We start from the raw sequence: 22038 nt of genomic DNA on the forward strand, positions 1-22038 counted from the left end.
CAGGGCGGGGCTTCAAATCCAAGCCGAGTGGTGCCCCAGGCTGAGCAGCTGTTCTGTGGCCCCTGCAGGGACAGCGCTTGACGTGTACTTACTGGCCTAATTAGCTCTGTGCCATTCAGCCCAGAAAGGCCTTTCAGAGAGTCTCTGAAGGTGATCAACAGAAAAGAGGATTTAATTGATAGGAACCAGAGGGCAAAAAATTACTTCTATTAGAATGAGCTCACACTCTCTCGTCTGATTTCCTTCTGATGATGAGATAAGATGGAAAATGGCAGAATTTCAAGTTACACCCAAACTACCAGGAATCCTTCCTAGTCTGCAGCACCCACAGCCTGCCCATTTAGCCCCAAGCCTGCCCTGGCCCCCCACAGCGCCCCTGCACCCTGCCCTCCCACGAGCACTCCACCCTCAGGGACCTCCCCAGCCTCACCCTCTAAGACTCAAGCCAGCAGGATCGCAGAGAAAAGTCCCTCCCAACAGCTGCACCCAGAGCTTTGCAATGTCCTGTCCCTACCAGTGACATGCCCGTTTTGAGGAGTTGGAAACTGAGGCCTGCATTAAGGGGACGTAGGTTTGGCACAGATAAGCCTCCACGCCCCAACACCGACCTTGTTCTTTCTCAGGTCATCAGCCCTCGATACCCAACCTGGACAGTCACATCACATATGCCAATAAACGGAGCCACGGGATCCGGCCAGGAGAAGGGAGGAGGGTCCAGGATGCAGGGAGCAGGATGAGCTAGGACCGTGGCCAGGTCAGGAGGATGAACTCTTGTCAACTTAATTATTCCCCTCTTGATGAACACTTAGTGCCCCCAAATTAACACTGAATTTTTTTTTTGACAATTTTTTTTAATGTTTATTTATTTTTGAGACAGGGAGATACAGAGCATGAATGGGGGAGGGTCAGAGAGAGAGGGAGACAGAATCTGAAACAGGCTCCAGGCTCTGAGCCGTCAGCACAGATCCTGACGCGGGGCTCGAACTCACGGACCGCAAGATCGTGACCTGAGCTGAAGTGGGATGCTTAACCGACTGAGCCACCCAGGCGCCCCTAACACTGAATTTTTAACAAAACACACGGCGCCTCAGGGGCACCGTCGGTTAATCGTCCAACTTCAGCTCAGGTCGTGATTTCACGACTGGTGGGTTTGAGCCCTGCGTGGGGCTCTGTACTGGCAGAGCCTGTTTGGGATTCTCTCTCTCTCTCTCTCTCTCTCTCTCCCCTTGCCCTTCCCCAACTTGCGCTATCTCTCTCTCTCTCTCTCAAAACAAATAAACTTAAATTAACAAAAAGCATTTTTTTCTTCATGAGTCTACATAAGATTTTTCTCTCCATTTTTGTCAAGAGTCTCGGGCTTTTGGGGCGCCTGGGTGGCCCAGTCGGTTGAGCATCTGACTTCGGCTCAGGTCATGATCTCACAGATCGTGAGTTCGAGCCCCGTGTCGGGCTCTGTGCTGACAGCTCGTGGAGCCTGGAGCCTGCTTCGGATTCTGTGTCTCCCTCTCTCTGCCCCTTCCCCGCTCATGCTCTGTCTCTCTCTGTCTCTCAAAAATAAATGAACATTAAAAAAAAAAAAAAATTAAAGAGTCACGGGCTTTATTAAACAGCAATACTTCTAGGGACCCTGTTTGGGGCTGGCATGTTGTCCACTCACCCCTTCTCTTGAGCAAGAAGGGAGCTCTCTTTGCAGGAAGTTTGTGTGAGCTCCTGCGTCACACGTGCAAACCACCAGAACCTACTCGCTCCCCCGTGAGGGTGTGGGGGCCACCCAGCCCTCTCGCCATCAGCCAGGGGCAGAGAGTAGGTAAAGGAAGGTTTCCAAGGGACAATGGCTTTGCCGGCTGCGGCCGATTTCCCATCCTGATGTCCCGTATCTGACAACACACAGAATCTGCCTGCGCATTCCCAGATCCTGGTTTGGAGAGTGGGCTGGGGCCGTCAATCTGCCCCTGCCCCCCAAGTTCCTGTGGTCGTTTTATTTTTTAAAAAAATTTTTTTAAAGTTTATTTATTTTTGAGACAGAGAGAGACAGAGCATGAACGGGGGAGGGTCAGAGAGAGAGGGAGACACAGAATCTGAAACAGGCTCCAGCCTCTGAGCGGTCAGCACAGAGCCCAACACGGGGCTCGAACTCATGGACCGCGAGATCATGACCCGAGCCAAAGTCGGACGCTTAAGCGACCAAGCCACCCAGGCGCCCTTCCTGCGGTCGTTTTAATGTGCTCTCTCTTGAGACCAGCCTGCCCTCCTTTCCCCTGTCAGGCTTGGGTCCCTGACGTTGGACAAAGACTGAAGCACAAATACTTCATTTGGCAATTCTAGAAAATACCACCATGGGGAAGAATCTGTTGTCAGGGGTGCCATAAGAGTAGCACAGACTGGGGGGCTTAAACCACGGAAATGTATCGTCTCACGGTTCCGGAGGCCAGAAGTCCAAGATGAAGGTGTGGGCAAGGCTGGTTCCTTCTGAGGGCCAGCTTCTGGCGCTTTGCGGGCCATACGCGGCATTCTCTGGCTTGCGGAAGCATCACTTTGACCTCTGCCTTCATCTTCAACCATTGTCCTCCTTGTGTGCTTGTGTCTGTGTCCAAATTCCCCCCTTTTAATAAAGTCACAGTCATCCTGGAGTAGAGCCCACCCTACCGGCCTTGCCTTAACAAATCACATCTGCAGTGACCCTATTTCCAAATAAGGTCCCATTCTGACGTACTAGGGGTTAAGACTTCAACATCCGACATTTGGGGGGACACAGTTCAGCTCATAACAGGGGTGGAGAAATGAGACAGGGCGGAAAGGAAGCCAGTACAGGGTGTATTGTCTAGCAGGCCTCCATTGGAATCCCACGGGGAGCTCGGAGAGGAACCCAAGGGGCGTGGGCATTGGGGAACTTGTGCACCATAATTCCCTGGGAGTCTTAGTGTCCAGACAAACCCTGAGGCCAAAAGACGGAGGTGCTGGCAGCTGGAAGTCAGGCTCAGGCTGCAGGGCACAAACAGAAAGGGTGCAGGCAAAGCCTTCCTGGTCACTTACGTCTGTGAACACGAGTTGGCAGTCTGGGCCATCACACTGGACTTCAGTGATGATGGGTCTTCTTGGTCCTCACCAGCCCTGTCCAGATCTGATAAGAACTCACTCTACTACGGCCAGAACTGGTGCTCAAGTTTCTTGAGGGGTCCTACATGCCCAGGGCATCCCGTGGTACAGGACAGGGTGGTGGAGTCCAGCCGCGGGAGTGTTGGAACTTTGCAGAAGATGAACTCGGCTGCATCAGGCCCCGATCTGCAGGTTAGCATGACCACGGCTCCCCTGACTTCCCCGTTCCTCGTCTGCCATCCTGGCCAAGCCTGCAGGGTGCCATGAGCAGACAGGCGGGGGCAGGCATGGGAGGGGCTAAAATTCTGCCAGTCCCAACTTCCAGACAAGGCCCCCCAGGCGTCAGGCAGTGGACCAGGCCCCCTGGGTGCTGCGTTCTCAGCAAGGCTCTGTCTCGGCATCAGCCTGTGCTTGACATATGCCCCCCAGACTAGGCAGAAGTGGGGAAACTGAGGCAACTCAAGGTCTCAGAGAAGGCAGCACTCCAGAGATCGTCCAGTCCAACCTATCCGTCCCAGATGTGGAACAGGGGCCCTGGGAGAGAAGTGAATTGCTCTAGTCCTTACAATGATCTCATAATGATTTTATTAATGCGGTAATTAAAAACAAACAGTTAAGACTTATCGAACACTCGCTTATGACATGCCAGGCACTGACAGACATCAAGGGCTCATTAGAAAAGTTCTGATTTTATCATCATAACCACCCTCTGACGTAAGTACTATTTACTCTGTCTGTTTGACAGATGGGGAAACTGAGGCTCAGAGAGGCTCTTGCCCAAGTAGGGCTCTGAGCTTTGGAGGGGACTTTGCTCCGGGGAAGGGGCTCAAGCTTCCGCACGAGCCACCCCAGAATGAGCTGCTCAGCTTGGGCAGGGTGGGGAGCCCCAAACCGCGCAGGCCTCCCACATTCCACCTTGGCCCAGACCCAGCGACAGGAACAGACAGGGAGCACCCCAGGGCCTGTCTGTGCTCCATCAAAGCGCCGGGGTGGGAGGCCGCCAGCCTTGGTGCTGCAGAAGAGAACAGCGCAGAGCAGCAGCGGCCTGGCCAGGGAGGCCCTGAAGGTGCCCCCGCAGGAAGCCAATGCACCTCCCCAGACCCACTCCAGGCCCACCCTTGCACTGGGTCTCCCGGGCGGAGAGTCTGAGAAGAGGGCACGATGGGGGCAGGAGGGATTCAGGATTTCTTTGCTCTTCCCAAGCTTCTACTTGTCCCTCCCCCCCCCCCCCCCCCCCCCACGTTCAGGGCTGCCAGCAAATTGTGGGGCAGTCTGGGAGCATCTGGGAGCAAAGGCTGACCTCTAGGGCAGGTGCAGCAAACTTAAAGCTCCGACAGGCAGCTGTGTGACAGCAAGACCTTGGGCTCATTCCCCTGAATACGCCGTGGCCCTCACCTCCACCTCCAGCAGCCCCTCTGGTGAAGGAGGAGAGGGGCCCTGTGCTCCTTAATTATTTATTTAGCGTAGTTTTATTTTTCCAGTTTTATGGAGGTATATTAGGTATATCTGATATATAGCATCGTATTAGTTTAAGGCACACAACACGGTGATACTTGTACATATGTGAAATGATCGCCACAGTGAGTGTCGTTAACGTGCATCACCTCACTTAGTTACAGTGATCAGAGCTTTTCGGACCCACTCTCTTACCAACTTTCAAATGCCTAATGCAGAATTGTTAACTACCATCACCATGCTGTAGTTACATCCTCGGGACCGAGAACCGCCAAGTTTTATCTTTGGACCACTGTCACCCACGTCACCCAGCCCCCCAACCCCTCACCTCTGACAGCCACCAACCTGCTCTCATTCTATGAGTTTGATTTTTAGATTCCACACTTAGGTTGAGCTCTTAGAGTATTTGTCTTTTTATGTCTGATTTCTTTCACTTAGTATAATACCTTCAAGGTCCATCCGTGTGGTTGCTAGTGTCAGGATTTCCTTCTTTTTTAAGGCTGAATGATATTCCATTATTTCTCTGTCTATATCTATATATCTATGGCTATATATTTATCTATATCTATATCTACCTATCTCTTTATATATATATATATATATATATATATATATATATCTCACATGGACTTACTCCATCATCCATCAATGTATACTTAGGTTGTTTCTGTGTTTTGGCTATCATAAATAATGCTGCTGTGAACACGGGAGGGCAGGTATTTTTTTCCAGGTAGTGATTTTCTTTCCTTCAGATATATACCCAGAAGTGGGATCGCTGGATCATGTGGCAGCCCTGGTTTCAATCTTTTGAGGAATTTCCATGGGATCCTGTACTTTGGGGGAGAAAGCCCTTCCCTCTCCAAAATTCAGGGCCGGTAAAGTACACACGCTGAGCAGAGGTTCAGTGCTCGAAGGGGTTAGAGATCACCACTGTCCCCTATGGAAGAAGGAACCCAAGAGCCAAGCGCTCACCAAGGACACAGGGACACCTCACAGTAGGGCTGGGCCTGGCCACCATGTCCCCACCGCAGCCAATGCTCTGCTCTTGCCTGAATGTGTTTTCTACTGCTGCCATAACAAATCGTCACAACGTTAAAGACTTAAAAATGACACAAATGTACTATCTTACCGCTGTGTAGGTCAGAAGTCTAGTGTGGGTCTCGCCAGACTAGGTGTCAACAAGGCTGTGTCCTGTTCCGGAGGCTCTGGGAGAAGATCTGCTCTCTCCTCACTTAGGCTCTTGGAAGAATTTAGTTCCATGTGATTCCAGGACCAAAGTGCCCGTTTTCCTGCTGGCTGCAGACTGAGAGCAGTTTCTAGCTTCTAGAGGCCATCACCCTCCTCACGGCCCCTTCCTCTGTCTTCATAGCCGCCAGTGGCCCGCGGCATCCTCCCCAGGCACATCTCTTTGACCCACTCAGCTTCGTCTTCCACTTTTAAGGACTCATGTGATTAGGTTGGGCCCACTCGGATAATCCAGGATAATCTCCCCATCTCAAGGTCCTTGACTTAATCACATCTGCAAAGTCTCTTTTGCCCTGTGAGGTGACATAATCACAGGTTCAAAGGATTAAGGCGGGGCCATCGTTGGGGGCCATTATTTGGCCTACTGCTCCGCCCTGCTCGGTTTCTTTCTTTTTTCTTTTTCTTTCTGTAGTTTTTTAAATTTCAGTATAGGTGGCACACGATGTGACATTCGTTTCAGGTATACGGCACGCGACTCGACTTCTCCATACATTCGGCTGCGTTCACCGTAGTGCAGCCGCCATCTGTCCCAATACAACCTTACTACAGTATCATGGACTGTATTCCCTCTGCTGTGCCTTTTATTCGTGACTTCTTCGTTCCGTAGCTGGAAGCCTGTATCTGCCCCTCTCCTTCGTGCCCTGCTCACTTTCAAGAGGACCAGAACAGAGACGATCGCCAGCTTTGCCAAGCAGCTTCGCGTGGCCACAGGGGAGACATCACAGAACTCAGCACAGGACGGCCTCCACTCTGCTACTGCACCCAGGCTCTGCCCACAGGAGGCTCCCTGCCCTTGGCCAGACTGCCTGTTGCAATCCCGCAAATGGTTATTTTTCCCATTAGGAAAGAGCTACATGAACATTTAAGAAAGTTTTGGAAAATACAAAAAGATACAAGAAGAAAAAGCCGCAGCCACCCCCCCCCCCGCCCCCGAAAAGTCACTGGTAATATGTTTTTTCTTTATTTTTAAAAAGGTTTGTTTATTTTTGAGACAGAGAGGGAGAGAAAGAGACAGAGCATGAGTGGGGGAGGGGCAGAGAGAGAGAGGGAGACACAGAATCCGAAGCAGGTTCCAGGCTCTGAGCTGTCAGCACAGAGCCCGACACTGGGCTCGAACTCACGGACCGCGAGATCACGACCTGAGCTGAAGCTGGATGCTTAACTGACTGAGCCACTGATCCACCCAGGCGCCCCTGCATGGATTGAGTTTAAAGACTAGCATTATAATCATACTACACAAATAAAATTACATTTTGCTTTTTTCTTACAGCATTATATTAGATATATCTTTGCCACATTGAAATAAATTATTTGAATTGAATTGAAATAAATAAACCCATTTTGATGGACATCTTTTGCATAAAGCATTCCCCGGATTCCAGATACATTCCCTAGAGGTACTGTTGCATCTAAGAGCATGAACGCACTCTAAACTTCTTATGCCCCACGTGGAGGGCGACAGCATGTCTCAGTTCTTCTGTGACAGTTCCTATTCCACCCGTTGTCCTGCCATCATTACGGAAAATGCTCCCTTTCACTCTGGTCCCCGTTTGGGGGATAAATCATATGATCACCCCATCCACAGGCTGTCAGGGCAGTGACAGGGGCAGCTGGGGACGGTGGCCTCTTCTAAAGGGTGCATGCCTCTTTGTGTCAGCTCAGTGCCATGTGAAAGAGGCAGGCGTAGAGTTGCTAAAACTTCTAGATATTTCAGGGGAATGCAGGAATCTCCTTACACATATTGCACGATATCATATCCTATCCTATCCTATCCTATCATATCATGTCGAATACCCTCTTTTTTAAGTGTTGCCCAGAAATTAAAAGTAGAAAACACCTGTTTAAAGTGTCCAGGCCAGGGGCGCCTGGGTGGCGCAGTCGGTTAAGCGTCCGACTTCAGCCAGGTCACGATCTCGCGGTCCGTGAGTTCGAGCCCCGCGTCAGGCTCTGGGCTGATGGCTCGGAGCCTGGAGCCTGTTTCCTATTCTGTGTCTCCCTCTCTCTCTGCCCCTCCCCCGTTCATGCTCTGTCTCTCTCTGTCCCAAAAATAAATAAACGTTGGAAAAAAAAAAAAAAAAAAAAAAAAAAAAAAAAAAAAATAAAGTGTCCAGGCCAAGCAAACCCCATCTGTGGCCCAGGTTCAGCCAGTGACCTGTGAACCAGCCCAATCCATTCATGGTGTTGCAGATGACAACACTGAGGCCTGGAAGAGTGGGGGCTTCTCTGATCACGGAGGGAATTGGCAGCAGAATTTAGTTGACCCCCCACCCAGTGTTCTCCCCTCAACACCACCTCGTCTCTCTATCAAAGCCACCCAGAGGAGGAGAGGGGGAGAGCTGGAGCCTGAATGTGCCCACAAAGAGGGACAGGGGCAGGGAGAACAGGTTGCCCATTTAGCTCTGCACAAGGGCAGTCCAATTTCCCTGGTTCTCCTAATGAAGAGTGTTAGCTCTGGAAGGGTGAAGAGACTGACTTCTGTTAGCCAAATGATCTGCTCAAGAGCACAGATCTACTTGGAAGGTAGCTGAGAGCCTCCCCAATGGAGGGAAAGCTCACCCCCACACGCTCACCGTCAGCCTTGCCCTCCGGGACCACACTGAACGTGTGACAGCAGCCCATCAGATACTTAGACGCATTCCTGATGTCCCATGAGTCTTTCTATTCCAGGCCAAACGTCTCCAGTTCCTTCAACTATTGGCCACGGGTCAGGGGTTGGGGCCTTTCGCTTCCAGGTCAATCTTGGGACACTTTCTAGTTTGTTGCTTTATTCTTGGGATGCAGCCCCTTGCTGAGTGCAAGGCCCCTGGTGACTTGGGAGATGAGGCAGAGATGCACACAGGCAGAGATGTTTTATAGTCGGCGGTTCCGCATTTATGTTTGCATGCCCTGTGTTTATGACAAGCATACTGGTCTTATTTATGCAGACTTTCCATTGTGAGGAATTGAGTTGACCTAAGGGTGACCAAGAGCATAGGTGATCTGCAATCATGGAGAACACCATGGTGGGACCATGGTAACAAAGGTTCGGGGCCACAGCTCTGGACCACAGCCATCAGCTTTTGCAGCATTCAAAAGTCCGGGCTGAGGGGCGCCTGGGTGGCTCAGCTGGTCAAGCATCCGACTTCAGCTCAGGTCATGATCTCGCATTCGTGGGTTCAAGCCCTGCGTCGGGCTCTGTGCTGACAGCTCAGACCCTGGAGCCCGCTTCGGATTCTGTGTCTCCCTCTCTGTGCCCCCCTCCCCCCCGCCCCAACTCATACTCTGTCTCTCTCTCTCAAAAATAAATAAATATTAAAAAAATTTTTTTTAATTTTTTTTTTCAACGTTTATTTATTTTTGGGACAGAGAGAGACAGAGCATGAACGGGGGAGGGGCAGAGAGAGAGGGAGACACAGAATCTGAAGCAGGCTCCAGGCTCTGAGCTGTCAGCCCAGAGCCTGACGCGGGGCTCGAACTCACGGACCGCGAGATCGTGACCTGGCTGAAGTTGGACGCTTAACCGACTGCGCCACCCAGGCGCCCCCCCCCCAAAAATTTTTTAATTAAAAAAAAAAAAAAGTCCGGGCTGAATTGAGCACCCTCAGACTTTTCTTTTGTTTCGCCCTCTTCCACAAACATTGCTGCTAAGCTAGAGATTACCAAGACCAATAAATAAACTTTAGAAAAAATAAACTTAACAAAATAGATGGGTTTCGGAAGCTCAAGATCTTAGATATATTTTGCCAATTTTTCTCTCATTCTTCGGGGCAATCTCTTCTCTTTCCAGCTCTTGATTCTGTGTCTCCAGTATTAGGTGCCTCTGTGTCACTCCCAGGTGTGAGGTGTGATCACCAGGCTTGCTCTGTCTTTGTGTCACTAGACACGCTTTGTGCCTAGTTACTAGAAACTTTGTGCAGCTAACAAAGCTGCAGAGTCAGGCAGGGCTGAGGACAGTGGGGGGCACTCCCCCGGGCTCCCGGGGTGGCGACTCCTGCCCAGCTCTCCCCACCTACCGTCGTTGAAGCACCCCCAGCCCCAAACTCACCAGCCGTCTCTCTGTTCCTGCCCTCCACCAGGCATGAGAACTCTGTCACCATCTCTCCATCCTGTCTGTGCGCCAGACTTTCCACCAGGTCGGTTAGCGTCGGCACCCACCCTTTCCTTGTTTGCAGAAGCTGACAGCATTGCCCCAGACGTGTGTTCTGTCTTCTGGTTCCATCTCCCCAGCTTTGCCCCTCCTAGAGAGTTGTAGGGTACAATTCTGCATACGCATTCCTGCAGGTTCTTACAATACTCTATGCTGTAACTTTTTTTTTAATGTTTTTATTTATTTTGAAGGAGACAGAGAGAGAGAGAGAGCACGTGAGGACCAGAGAGAGAGAGAGAGAGAGAATTCCAAGCAGGCTCCACGCTTATCATGGAGCCTGATGCGGGGCTCGATCTCACAACCTCGAGATCATGACCTGAGCCGAAATCAAGAGCCAGACGCTTAACTGACTGAGCCACTCAGGCGCCCCTGTGCTGTAACTTTTTAAAATGTTTGTTTACTTATTTTGAGAGAAGGTGTTACATTTTCATCCACAATGCTTGACCTGGGATTGGATTTTACAACATTTATAGTGGAAAGTGTCGACTCACATACCTAAGTTGTTCCAAACACACTTAAAAAAGTTTTCCTAGGGGCGCCCGGGTGGCTCAGTCGGTTGAGTGTCCGACTTCGGCGCAGGTCATGATCTCACAGTTCGTGAGTTCGAGCCCCGCGTCGGGCTCTGTGCTGACAGCTCAGACCCTGGATCCTGCTTCAGATTCTGTGTCTCCCTCTCTCTCTGCCCCATCCCCACTCATGCTCTGTCTCTCTCTGTCTTAAAAATAAAAAAAAACATTAAAAAAATTTAAAAAAAGTTTTCCTATAGCTGAATTGAGTATCAGATTTTAAACTTAAAACTAAATAAAGCTTAGACGTTAGTTCCTCGGTTGGACTGACCACATTCGAAGTGTTCAGTGCCCTGGACGGCTAGTGGCCACTATAATGGACAGCACAGGTTCAAGGAAACCAAAGAGGTGGGCTTTCTTTCAAGTGTATTTACATGTGTATGGATTTAGACTTATTTGATGTGTTTTAACCCATTGTTGTTGTTGTTCTTTTTTCAAGTTTATGTTTATTTATTCTGAGGGAGAGAGAGAGAGAGAGAGTAAACGGGGGAGGGGCTGAGAGAGAGAAGGAGACAGAATCCCAAGCAGGCTTTGAGCTATCAGCTGTCAGCACAGAGCCCGATGGGGGTGCTCCAACTCACAAACCGTGCGATCATGACCTGAGCCAACATTAAGAGTCAGAAGCTTGGGGCGCCTGGGTGGCTCCGTCGGTTAAGCGTCTGACTTCGGCTCAGGTCATGATCGCACGGTTTGTGAGTTCGAGCCCCACGTCGGGCTCTGCGCTGACAGCTTGGAGCCTGCTTGTGATTCTCTCTCTCTCCCTCTGTCTGCCCCTCCCCGACTTGCGCTTTCTCTTGCTTTCAAAATAGATAAATAAACTTAAAAAAAAGAAGAGGAAGAAGAAGAAGAGTCAGACGCTTAACCTACTGAGCCACCCAAGTGTCCCATGCTGTTACTGTTATTGAAACTTGAAGGTCACCTATTTGGACAGGAAGCATCTTTATTTGGTTCTGAGTGTTTTGACACAACCTTAAGCGGCTTCGACAGCTGCCTTGCTTTCTGGTATAACAATATGTTTCCCCTTCTTATGGTGCCTCACAGACACTTTCTTCCCAACACCTGGAATCCACCGTTCCTCTGTTTCTCTGGTTCTTTATGGTGGGAAATGGTATTTAGAAATCAAATTCTGGTCCTTTGGGCTGCTCATTGCTATTGGATCGGTCACTGCTTTTCGGACTTTCCAATGGGCATAGCTAGAACACATGATTTAAAAAAAAAAAGAAGGGGCGCCTGGGTGGCGCAGTCGGTTAAGCGTCCGACTTCAGCCAGGTCACGATCTCGCGGTCCGTGAGTTCGAGCCCCGCGTCAGGCTCTGGGCTGATGGCTCAGAGCCTGGAGCCTGTTTCCGATTCTGTGTCTCCTTCTCTCTCTGCCCCTCCCCCGTTCATGTTCTGTCTCTCTCTGTCCCAAAAATAAATAAACGTTGAAAAAAAAAATTAAAAAAAAAAATAAATAAATAAATAAATAAAAAATAAAAAAAAAAGAAATTACATTATAAACCAAATTCTCATATGAATTCATAATGATAGTTCATGAATTCATAATATTTCCAACTCAAATTCACAACCACAGTTTTTACTTAACCTTATTATTTTATTTTATTTTATTTTATTTTATTTTATTTTATTTTTTAAGTAGGCTTCACAGTCAGCACCGAACCCAGTGTGGGGCTTGAACTCACGATCTTGAGTTCAAGACCTGAGCTGAGATCAAGAGACAGATGCTTAACTGAATGAACCACCCAGGTGCCCCAGATTTTACTTAACCTTATTATTTTTAAAAAAAAATTTTTTAACGTTTTATTTATTTTTGAGACAGAGAGAGACAGAGCATGAATGGGGGAGGGTCAGAGAGAGGAAGACACAGAATCTGAAACAGGCTCCAGGCTCTGAGCCATCAGCCCAGAGCCCGACTCGGGGCTCGAACTCACGGACCGCGAGATCGTGACCTGAGCCGAAGTTGGACACTTAACCGACTGAGCCACCCAGGCACCCCTTACTTACACCTGTATCTCCTCTCTCCCATACTGAACATTGTCAGTTGTCAACAACGCTAACAGGGTTACTCACTTGCATTATTTCTTGCTATATATGCAGTATCTCAGACCAATATCAACACTCTACCCACAATATAATTACTGAAAACTATGTGTTTTTCCCCCTCAGCTCTTTTTGTCCTATATGTATCCCTAAAGGTATATCCCTGGTTGTGCAAATTATTGCTTTCAGATTATGTGGAATATTCCGTCTCTTTGTATCTACTAACTGGACACACATTTATCTTCGTTTGTTTCATCTTTTAGTTCTGGGGATTACTTTTTGAAAAGGAATTCTTGTTCTGTTACAATGTAATATATTTTCATGGCTCCAATGTCAAGTCTAAAAACCCAAGGTGTGTTAAAGGAAGTCTAGCTTTCATCTTTCTCCCCTCTGTCTTATTCCCTCTTTCTTCTGCTCGGTAATCTTAAAACATTGTTATGGTTTAACAACTTAACACTATAAACAATTCTTATGTATGTATCTGGCCACACATACAGTGTCTCACTCTTTTTAAGATCAATAGTATTAGACCATATACAGTTTGTCTCACAAAATTTCCTTCCCGTAAGAATGTATAGAATAGCTTAAGAAATATGCCTCATTCCTTCATTTTATGTATGTATGTATGTGTGTGAGAGTGAGTGGGGAAGGGGCAGAGAGAGAGGTGGACACAGGACCCAAAGTGGGTTCTACACTGGCAGCAGTGAGCCTAATTCAAGGCTGGAACTCCTGGAGCCGTGAGATCGTGACCTGAGCCAAATTTGGACGCTCCACCGAAGGAACCACCAGGCACCCCTGCCTCATTCCTTCTGTTTTAAATGTTTACTTATTTATTTTGAGAGGGAGATAGAAAATATGTGCCTGCACACAAGTGGGGGAAAGGCAGAGAGAGGGATAGAGAATCCCAAGCAGGCTCTGCACTGTCAGTGCAAAACTCCATGAGGGTTTTGATCTCACCAACCGTGAGATCATGACCTGAGCCAAAATCAAGAGTCGGACGCTTAACTGACTGAGCCACCAAGGCACCCCTCCCTGTTCCTTCTTATAGTTTCTATTTTTAATGTTTATTTATTTTTGATAGAGAGACAGGGAGACAGAGCACAGGTTGGGAGAGGGGCAGAGAGAGAGGGAGACACAGAATCTGAAGCAGGCTTCAGGCTCTGAGCTGTCAGCACAGAGCCAGACACGGGATCGAACCCACAAACTGTGAGATCATGACCTGAGCTGAAGTCCCACACTCAACCAACTGAGCCACCCAGGTGCCCCGTAGTTTCTATTTTTTTAGGACTATGTGCTTTAGTTCATTCAATCTCACCTGACATGAAGATATTTGGGTAGTTTCCAGTCTTTTTTTTTTTTTTTTTTTTTTTATAAATAGTGCTGCTGTTATTAGTCTCCTGCACAAGCCTTTTTGAATTGTGTCTGGGATAGATACCCGGAAGTGAGATGGGCAGGTCCAAGGGGTCAATGTATATGCGATTTTGCTAGGTATTCCAAATCTCCCTCCACTGGGGCTGTCCATTTTGCGTTCCCACCAGGAATGTATGAGAGTGACTGCTTTCCATACAGTCAGAGCGTGCTGTCCAGTTTTGGGGTCCTGTTGGGTGCGGCAGGTGAAAACTGGAACCTTGCTCCACTGTTAATTTCTAGTTAGCCCACTGCAACTTATTAACAAGTGTCTCTCTCACCCCTCACTCACCATGTCACCTTTTATCAAAATTGAAATTTCCATGCCCAGCGAGGTCTAGTTCTGGATTTTGTATTCCATTCCACGGGTCCATCTTTTTATTCATTCATCAATACCAAATTGTCTTAGTTAGAGAGGCTTTATGTTTTAATATCTGATGGGGCAGATATTAAAGCAATGTTTTGCTTTTCTTTTTCGGGGCTTTCCCCTGGCCCTTCTTTGTTCTTTCTCCATCCAAATGAACTTTATAATTGCTAACTTTGCTAGCCCGGTTTTTTCCCTCTGCCCCAAGAAAAGACAGTACTTTTATGTGGATTGCAATATTTTATACATTCGCTTCGGAAGAAGTATCTTCTTCAAGGGTTGAATCTTCCTAACCAAGAACACACATCTCTCTATATGTTCACATCTAATTAGATGTCTGCTGGTAGTGTTTTATGCTTTTTTTTTTTCCTCATACAGGTTTTGGGCATTTCTTGTAATATGTAAACTTCATAGCTTGTACTTTCTTCTTCTCTATCATAACTGGGGGGCTTCTGTTCCGTTTTATTTTCCAACTGATTTTGCTGATTTCTACGAAAATCTTGGACTTGTATGTTAATTTGAGCGCGGAAGGCTTGTTGTCCAAAACACCCATGCGGACTATCTTCAGTTACTGACCAACTCCAGCCTTCGTGAAGCTGTTTCCTGCAACCACTATGGTGACACCCTATACCATACAGTCTAACAAGGGATGGCTCCCAAGCCATCTCTTGCCACCTTCACTTTATTCAAAGGCAGTGGGAACTTGCCTCTCCAAAGGATTTCTAGCCAGATGAGGCTCATCAAGTAACCTGGTGTCAAACTTCTGACACTGAACCTGTAGAAAGATGAGTTGAGGGACGCCTGGTTGGCTCAGTGGGTAGAACATAAAACTCTTGATCATGGGACTGTAAATTTGAGCCCCGTGTTGGGTGTAGAGATTACTTGAAAATAAAGATATTAAAAAAAAAAGAAAGACACATTGAAACATGAATAAAATAATGCATAACAGAGGAGGTGTTGAAAGAGAGAAATGATCGATACGCATGTGGGTAAGATCCAAGTTTTTTTTTTAAATTTTTAAAAAATTATTTATTTATTTTGAGAGAGAGAGGGAGTGGGAACAAGTGAGGGTCAGAGAGAGATGGAGAGAGAGAGAGAGAACCCCAGTGCAGGGCTCGATCCCATGGGCCATGAGATCAGGATCTGAGCCAAAATCCAGAGTGGGATGTTTAACCAACCGAGCCACCCGGAGGCCCCAAGATCCAAGTCTGAATGCTTCTTTAATGAAGTCCACAAGTGGCTTCCACATTATCTTCTTTCTGGTGGAGACAATCAATGGAATGGGGGGAGCCCAAGGAAGTGGATGAAGTAGCAGGTGGTCATCTCCCACATGGTCTCTGCACTGTTTCCCAGTGACTCCCGAGAGAGGAGATAGAGTCAACTATGATACATTACGGGCATGGAGAGGCTCTCCTTGAGATCGTTATGGAAGTCAGTCCGATATCTTACAATAATTTCATCACATTTCAGTTATGTGTCTTTGAGAATTTTGAGAAATTGTCTTGAAATAATGGCTTTCATTATTACGTGATTAGTTGGACTAATCAGAGGACTGTTGATATCTTAAGAGTCACTAGTGGCTGGAAGACAAAGCTGTCTTTATCAGTTTGGCCAAGACACCCACAAGCACCTTGAGAAAAGTTCTTGAGAGGGCTGGCCCTAAGGGAGAAAAAACTCCTGACAAACGTCCCCTGGATCTCTAGGCCCTGTTGATTTTGTTGCCTCCTCTCCCCTTCTCAGGATGGCCTCACCATCCTTCCTTCTCCAATCTACCCTGCACATGGCAATCTCCTTCGTAGCCCTCACCACTCTGAGCTGACACAGGGGCTGGTGGGAGTACCACCCAGCCAGGAACTAGCTGGTGGAAGAAAGCTCTGGAGTATATGGTAGTAGTAGGAGCTCAACAAGGAGGCATGAATGAATATGTGTATGAATGAATGAATGAATGAATGACTGTATGAATGAATGAATGCATACTTTCATATGTGTATGCATGAAGGAATCCATTAGTTACAGAGTTTTTGGGGACACCCCGCTGGCTCAGTGGGTCAAGCGTCCGACTTCGGCTCTGGTCATGATCTCGCGGTTCGTGAGTTCGAGCCCCGCGTCGGGCTCTGTGCTGACTGCTCAGAGCTTGGAGCCTGCTTTGGATTCCGCATCTCCCTCTCTCTCTGTCCCTCCCCCACTTGCACTCTGCCTCTCTCTGGAAAATAAATAAACATTAAAGACATTTTTTTTTCCTAGTTTTGGTCCATCTGCACTTGAATCTCTCCCAGCTGTGTCCTCCAGGGCTGCTCTGAAAGAGAAAAGGGTTTTCACCGGTTGCTTCTGTGGGAAGGGGTTGCTAACATCTCCCAACCTTGCACAAATCCCCTCTATGTCGTTTCCCCCACAATGTTGTCTGGGAGAGGGTTGAAGATTTGCACTGAAAGTTAGAAATATGGGTTCATCTTTGGCTTGCCCGGCCCCTCCCTCTGTGCACCTGCTCCTTCTATATGAGCGTGTTCTGTGGAAGACCTCTGATAAACTCACTCACAGTGGTAGGAGTGTCCCGTAGAAACATTGTGTTAAGCCTCCCAAGCGTATTTGCACTGTAACCTTCAGTAATAGACGTCACTGACTCTAGACTTCCCGGTGTTACTGATCCCAGAGCCTGCGTGAGGGATGCTGGGATAGAGGGACAGGGGGACCGAGGGCCAAGTCGGGACCCCTGAAAGAAGAAAACATAATCAGCCCACTTTGGGGATTGGCCCTTATTGCTGATCTGACACCCTCCCTGCCTCTCCTGTTCGGCCACCGACTGGCTCTTTGTTCTGCCACCTGGCCTCCTCTCTCTCAGCCATAGCTCCACCGCTCGCTCCCTGCCTCGTACCCTGTTTTGCATCCTTCCTTTCTTAATTTTTAGAAGATTTTATTTGTAAGTAATCTCCACACCCAGCGTGGGGCTCGAACTTACAACCCTGAGATCAAGGATCGCACACTCCACCCACTGAGCCAGCCAAGCGCCCCACATTTTGCGTCCTTCCATTGTGGCCAGATTTGTGCCTGTCTTGATGAGAGTGGAGACTCCTCGGGGGGGGGGGGGGGGGGGGGGAGGGGTAGGGATCGGGTCTGTCACTTCTTTCTAGTGTTCCAGAGTGCTTGGTAGCCAAGTCACCAAATAATACACCTGGTGGGCCACCTCAGGGCCTTTTTCCAGTCTTCCCTGTCTCCACTTGAGTGTTGTGTGGGGAGACTTTATCCCCCAAAATAGCCACAGCGCCATTTCTGACTGCTCATGCTCTTCAGAGTCTTGCCATCCCCCCCATCAAGAAGTACAGTCTATTTTCCCTCCCCTTGAATCTCGGCAGGTGGCTTCCAAAGTTTTGTAAAAGGTTCCTGTTTGGCCTGCTTGGCATCCTTCCTTTGTGTGCCTGTCGCCCAATATTGCCCCCTCAGGTGCCATCGTTCCGTTTCTTACTCCTTCTATAGACGTGTGTTTTTTGGAAGGCTTTCACCTGGCTATCTCCTCTTACGCTCAGTCCGGAACCTAGTTACCACCATGCTGTGAGGAGGCCCAAGCTGGTCTGAGAGACCACATGGAGAGGTCAGACAGAAAGGAGCCAAGGTCCCCCCGAGCCAATAGCCAGCACTGAGCGCCAGGCGTGTGAGTGGGCCAGTCTATCGATGGCGCCAGTGCCAGGCTTGAGGTCTTCTAGCTGAGGCCCCAGCACTGCGGAGTAGAGACGCGCTGTCGAAATTCCTGACCCACAGCCTCTTTGTGCGTAGTCTATGGTTGTTTTATCCCACTGAGTTTGGGTTGGGAGTTGGGAGTTTGGGTTGATTTGTTTCACACCCCTAGTAACCACCACACTGTGCAACGATCGACTCTGGAACTTATTCTTCCTGGATAACTGGAACTTCATACTCACTGAACAACTTCCGTTTCCCCATCTTCATTGCCTGGTGAGCCGCCATTTTATTGTCTACTTCTATACCTTTGACTATTTTAGCCTCTTAGTAGAGGAATCATGCAGTATTTGTCCTTCTCTGGCTGACTTATTTTACTTTACATAATTGCCTCCAGGTAGGCCTACGGTCACGAATGGCAGGATTTCCTTCTTTAAAAATTTTTTTTTTTAACGTTTTATTTATTTTTGAGACAGGGAGAGACAGAGCATGAACAGGGGAGGGTCAGAGAGAGAGGGAGACACAGAACCTGAAACAGGCTCCAGGCTCCGAGCTGTCAGCACAGAGCCCGACGCGGGGCTCGAACTCACGGACCACGAGATTGTGACCTGAGCCGAAGTCGGCGGCTTAACCGACTGAGCCACCCAGGCGCCCCGGATTTCCTTCTTTAAAAAAAATTTTTTTTTTCAACGTTTTTTATTTATTTTTGGGACAGAGAGAGACAGAGAATGAACGGGGAAGGGGCAGAGAGAGAGGGAGACACAGAATCGGAAACAGGCTCCAGGCTCTGAGCCATCAGCCCAGAGCCTGACGCGGGGCTCGAACTCCCGGACCGCGGGATCGTGACCTGGCTGAAGTCGGATGCTTAACCGACTGCGCCACCCAGGCGCCCCTTTTTTAAATTTTTAAAAAAAAAAATTTTTTTTTTCTGGATTTCCTTCTTTTAAAAAAATTTTTAAAAAATGTTTTTATTTATTTTTGAGAGAGATAGAGAGAACCCAAAGCAGGTGCTGCGCTGTTAGGGCAAACCCACAATCGTAGGACTCAAACCCACAATCGGTGAGATCATGACCTAAGCCTAAATCAGGCGCTCAACCAACTGAGCCACCCAGGCACCCCAAGATGTCCTTCTTTTTTAAGGCTGACTAATATTTCATTGCACGTATATGCCACATTTTCTTTTTCCCTTCATCTGATAATGTACTTTTGGGTTGTTTCTAGATCTTAGTTACCATGAATGTGAGAGTGCAGATACCTTTTCGAGATCACAATTCCAGTATGTTTGGATATATGCGCAGAAGTGGGATTGGGGATCGTATCCTAATCTGGAATATTTTTGAGGAACTTCCATACTGTTTTCCATAACGGTTCCACCATTTCGCATTCCCATACACACCAACAATGCACAAGGGTTCTAATTTCACTGCAACCTCACTGACACTTGTTACTGCCTGTCATCTTGACCCTAATCACTCTAACAGGTTCGAGGTGATGGCTCATCGTGGCTTTGATTTCCATTTCCCTGGTGATGAGTGAAATTGAGCACCTTTTCATGTACCTGTTGGCCATCTGGATATCTTCTTTGAAGAAATGTCTGTTTAGGTCCTCTGCCCATGTTGACTTGGGTCATTTGTGGTTTTGCTATTGGGTTTTAGGAGTTCCTTATATTTTTTGGAAATTAACTCCTTCTCAGATATATCACTGGCAAATATTTTTCTCCCATTCCACAGGATGCCTTTTTCACTCTGTTGTTTCCATCGCTTTTCAGTGTAACGTGGTTCCACTTCTTATTTTTGCCTTGGTTGTCCATTCCTTCTTCACGCCAGTGCAACCTCATTTTCTCAGGAATGTCTTCCCTGAGCCCTGCACCGCCCCCCGTGCTGGCTCAGGTCACCAGGCACAAGCATGGAGCACGTTGCATTTTTTTTTCTTTACCCAGTTTCCGATTATATATTTGTTTGTGGTTATTTTTTTTAATGTCTATCTATCTTAGAGAGTGCGAGTGGGGGAAAGGGCAGAGAGAGAGGGACTCAGAGGATCCGAAGCAGGCTCCCAGGCTGTCAGTGCAAAGGTTGATGCGGGGTCCCAACCCACGATCCGATCCGTGGGGATCATGACCTGAGCTGCGGTCAGATGCTCCACTGACCAAGCCACCCAGGCGCCCCTGTTTGTGGTTATTAATGAAACGCTAAGTTCAAGCAGGAAAGGTGCTCACCAGTCTTGCTCACTGTGATGTGGGGTCACTTGGCACATCACCTGGCTCAGAGAAAGTTGCCGACTGAATGAACCAGGACTTACCCAAGGCCATACGTTTAGTATTAGATCTGGAACCAGAACTCAGTGTCCCAACGCTCAGATGAAGGCTTTCTCTGCTGTGAACCTTGTTGCTTTTTCCAGCGTCCAAACTTCTGTCTACAGATTAAGGCATGGTGTCTAGAGCCTCTCCTCAAACCGAGAACATTCCACCCTCATCTTTACAGTCACCTCCTTGCCGAAAGAAGCCAGGAAAGGTTATGGGAGTGCCTGGATTCCAGCAGGAGTTGAGCTGGTTTGAGAGGAAAAAACAGAGAAAAAGGAAATCTCTCAAAATGTGGACTTGTTTCAACTCCTTCACAAACCTAACAACACAGGGAAACCAACAGAGACACACTTATAATGAAGTAATCAGCCGACGAAGCTAATATTCCCGTAACATGAAATGATTCCCCGCATTTCATGGGGGTAGATATGAAAAGGATCATTAAAATATGGCCAAGGCAGGGAGGGAGAGTTTACTTTTGCTGTCTCCTTGGAGTCTGTGTTCCAAAAGCTCAGCAGGAATTTAAACAAATAGCACAGAGGAATGGTGAATCCGATCATATTTAAAGAAAAAGCCCCTTTCAAACTTTGCTTCCCTTTAATAAATCCATTGGTTTCTACAAGTTTTGCTTTTTAAAAACTCTGTGGATTTTCTTTCCCATCCCGGGAGCCCATTTGCGGAAAAACAAAATCAGAATCGTTCTGCATCTTTTCTCCTCTAGGTCAAGAAGAAAGATAAGGGGGAGAGAAGGAAGGTAGGTGGTAGGGAACGGGGACCATACTGTTCCTTCCCTCTTTGATTACAAGGTGAAAAATAAAATCAGGGAATGGTCAATGGTATATGGAGAGAGCTACTGACCCAAAGGGAGTGTATCAGTAAAATGGGCTTGTGAAGGTCACACCCCCACAGGGGTGTGGGGTTTGGGTCACACCCCCACAGGGGGTGTGGAATTGCCCCTGCGAGCATTTGTTTCCCCCTGCATTCCAGACAAGAAACAACTGCAGGGAAGGAGGCTGAGGGAGAGAGATGCTTCCACCCGTCTCAATTGGGCCAATGTAGTTGAACTAATGGTACAACCCACTGAAATTCACAGATGGTGGCTCTGTGCTCTGACCTCAGACGGGTTACCTAACTCCTCTGTAGCCTCAGTCTTCTCAACTGTAAAATGGGGAAGTGAACCAATCTCCGACTTTTGTAGGTTAAATAATATAAAGGAGTTGTTACTGGTCAGGAACGATTACTCGTCACCTAGCACATGGTGTTTCACGAATGTTGGGAAGAAACATTAAAAAAAAAAAAAACAATCCCCCAGTGAGGCACCCTTTGGGGGAGAACCGTCAGCAAAGACAGGATGGTGGCCCCAGAGGACTTAGGGGACGCTTTAGCCAGCGGCTCCCAAGCTCCTCCAAGCGAGGCCGCTCAGTTCTGGGCGATGGTGTGGCTTGAGGGCCCGAGCGAGTCACCCAGTTTGCTTAAGCGAGTTCTTTTCACACACACCCCCATATACACTTTGGCCCAAAATTCAGTGAGTTTTTTTTCTTCCTTCTTCCTCTGTTGTTGTTGGGTTCTGATTACTTCCATCTGGCTGTGGCAGCTAGAGTGGAGTCTCTAAAAAAAAAAAAAAAAAACCAAAACAAACAAAACAAACAAAAACCCTCCCTGCAAAACACACATGTACCAAACCTAGAAGGCTTCTCGCCTCTCGCCTGCAGGCGCTGGGAAGGCGACTCGTGCGAGCCGCAGCGGGGGGCGCGGGCAGGACCCCAGGCACC

The sequence above is a fragment of the Prionailurus viverrinus genome, chromosome C1 (assembly GCF_022837055.1).
Source record: "Prionailurus viverrinus isolate Anna chromosome C1, UM_Priviv_1.0, whole genome shotgun sequence".
Taxonomy (NCBI): domain Eukaryota; kingdom Metazoa; phylum Chordata; class Mammalia; order Carnivora; family Felidae; genus Prionailurus; species Prionailurus viverrinus.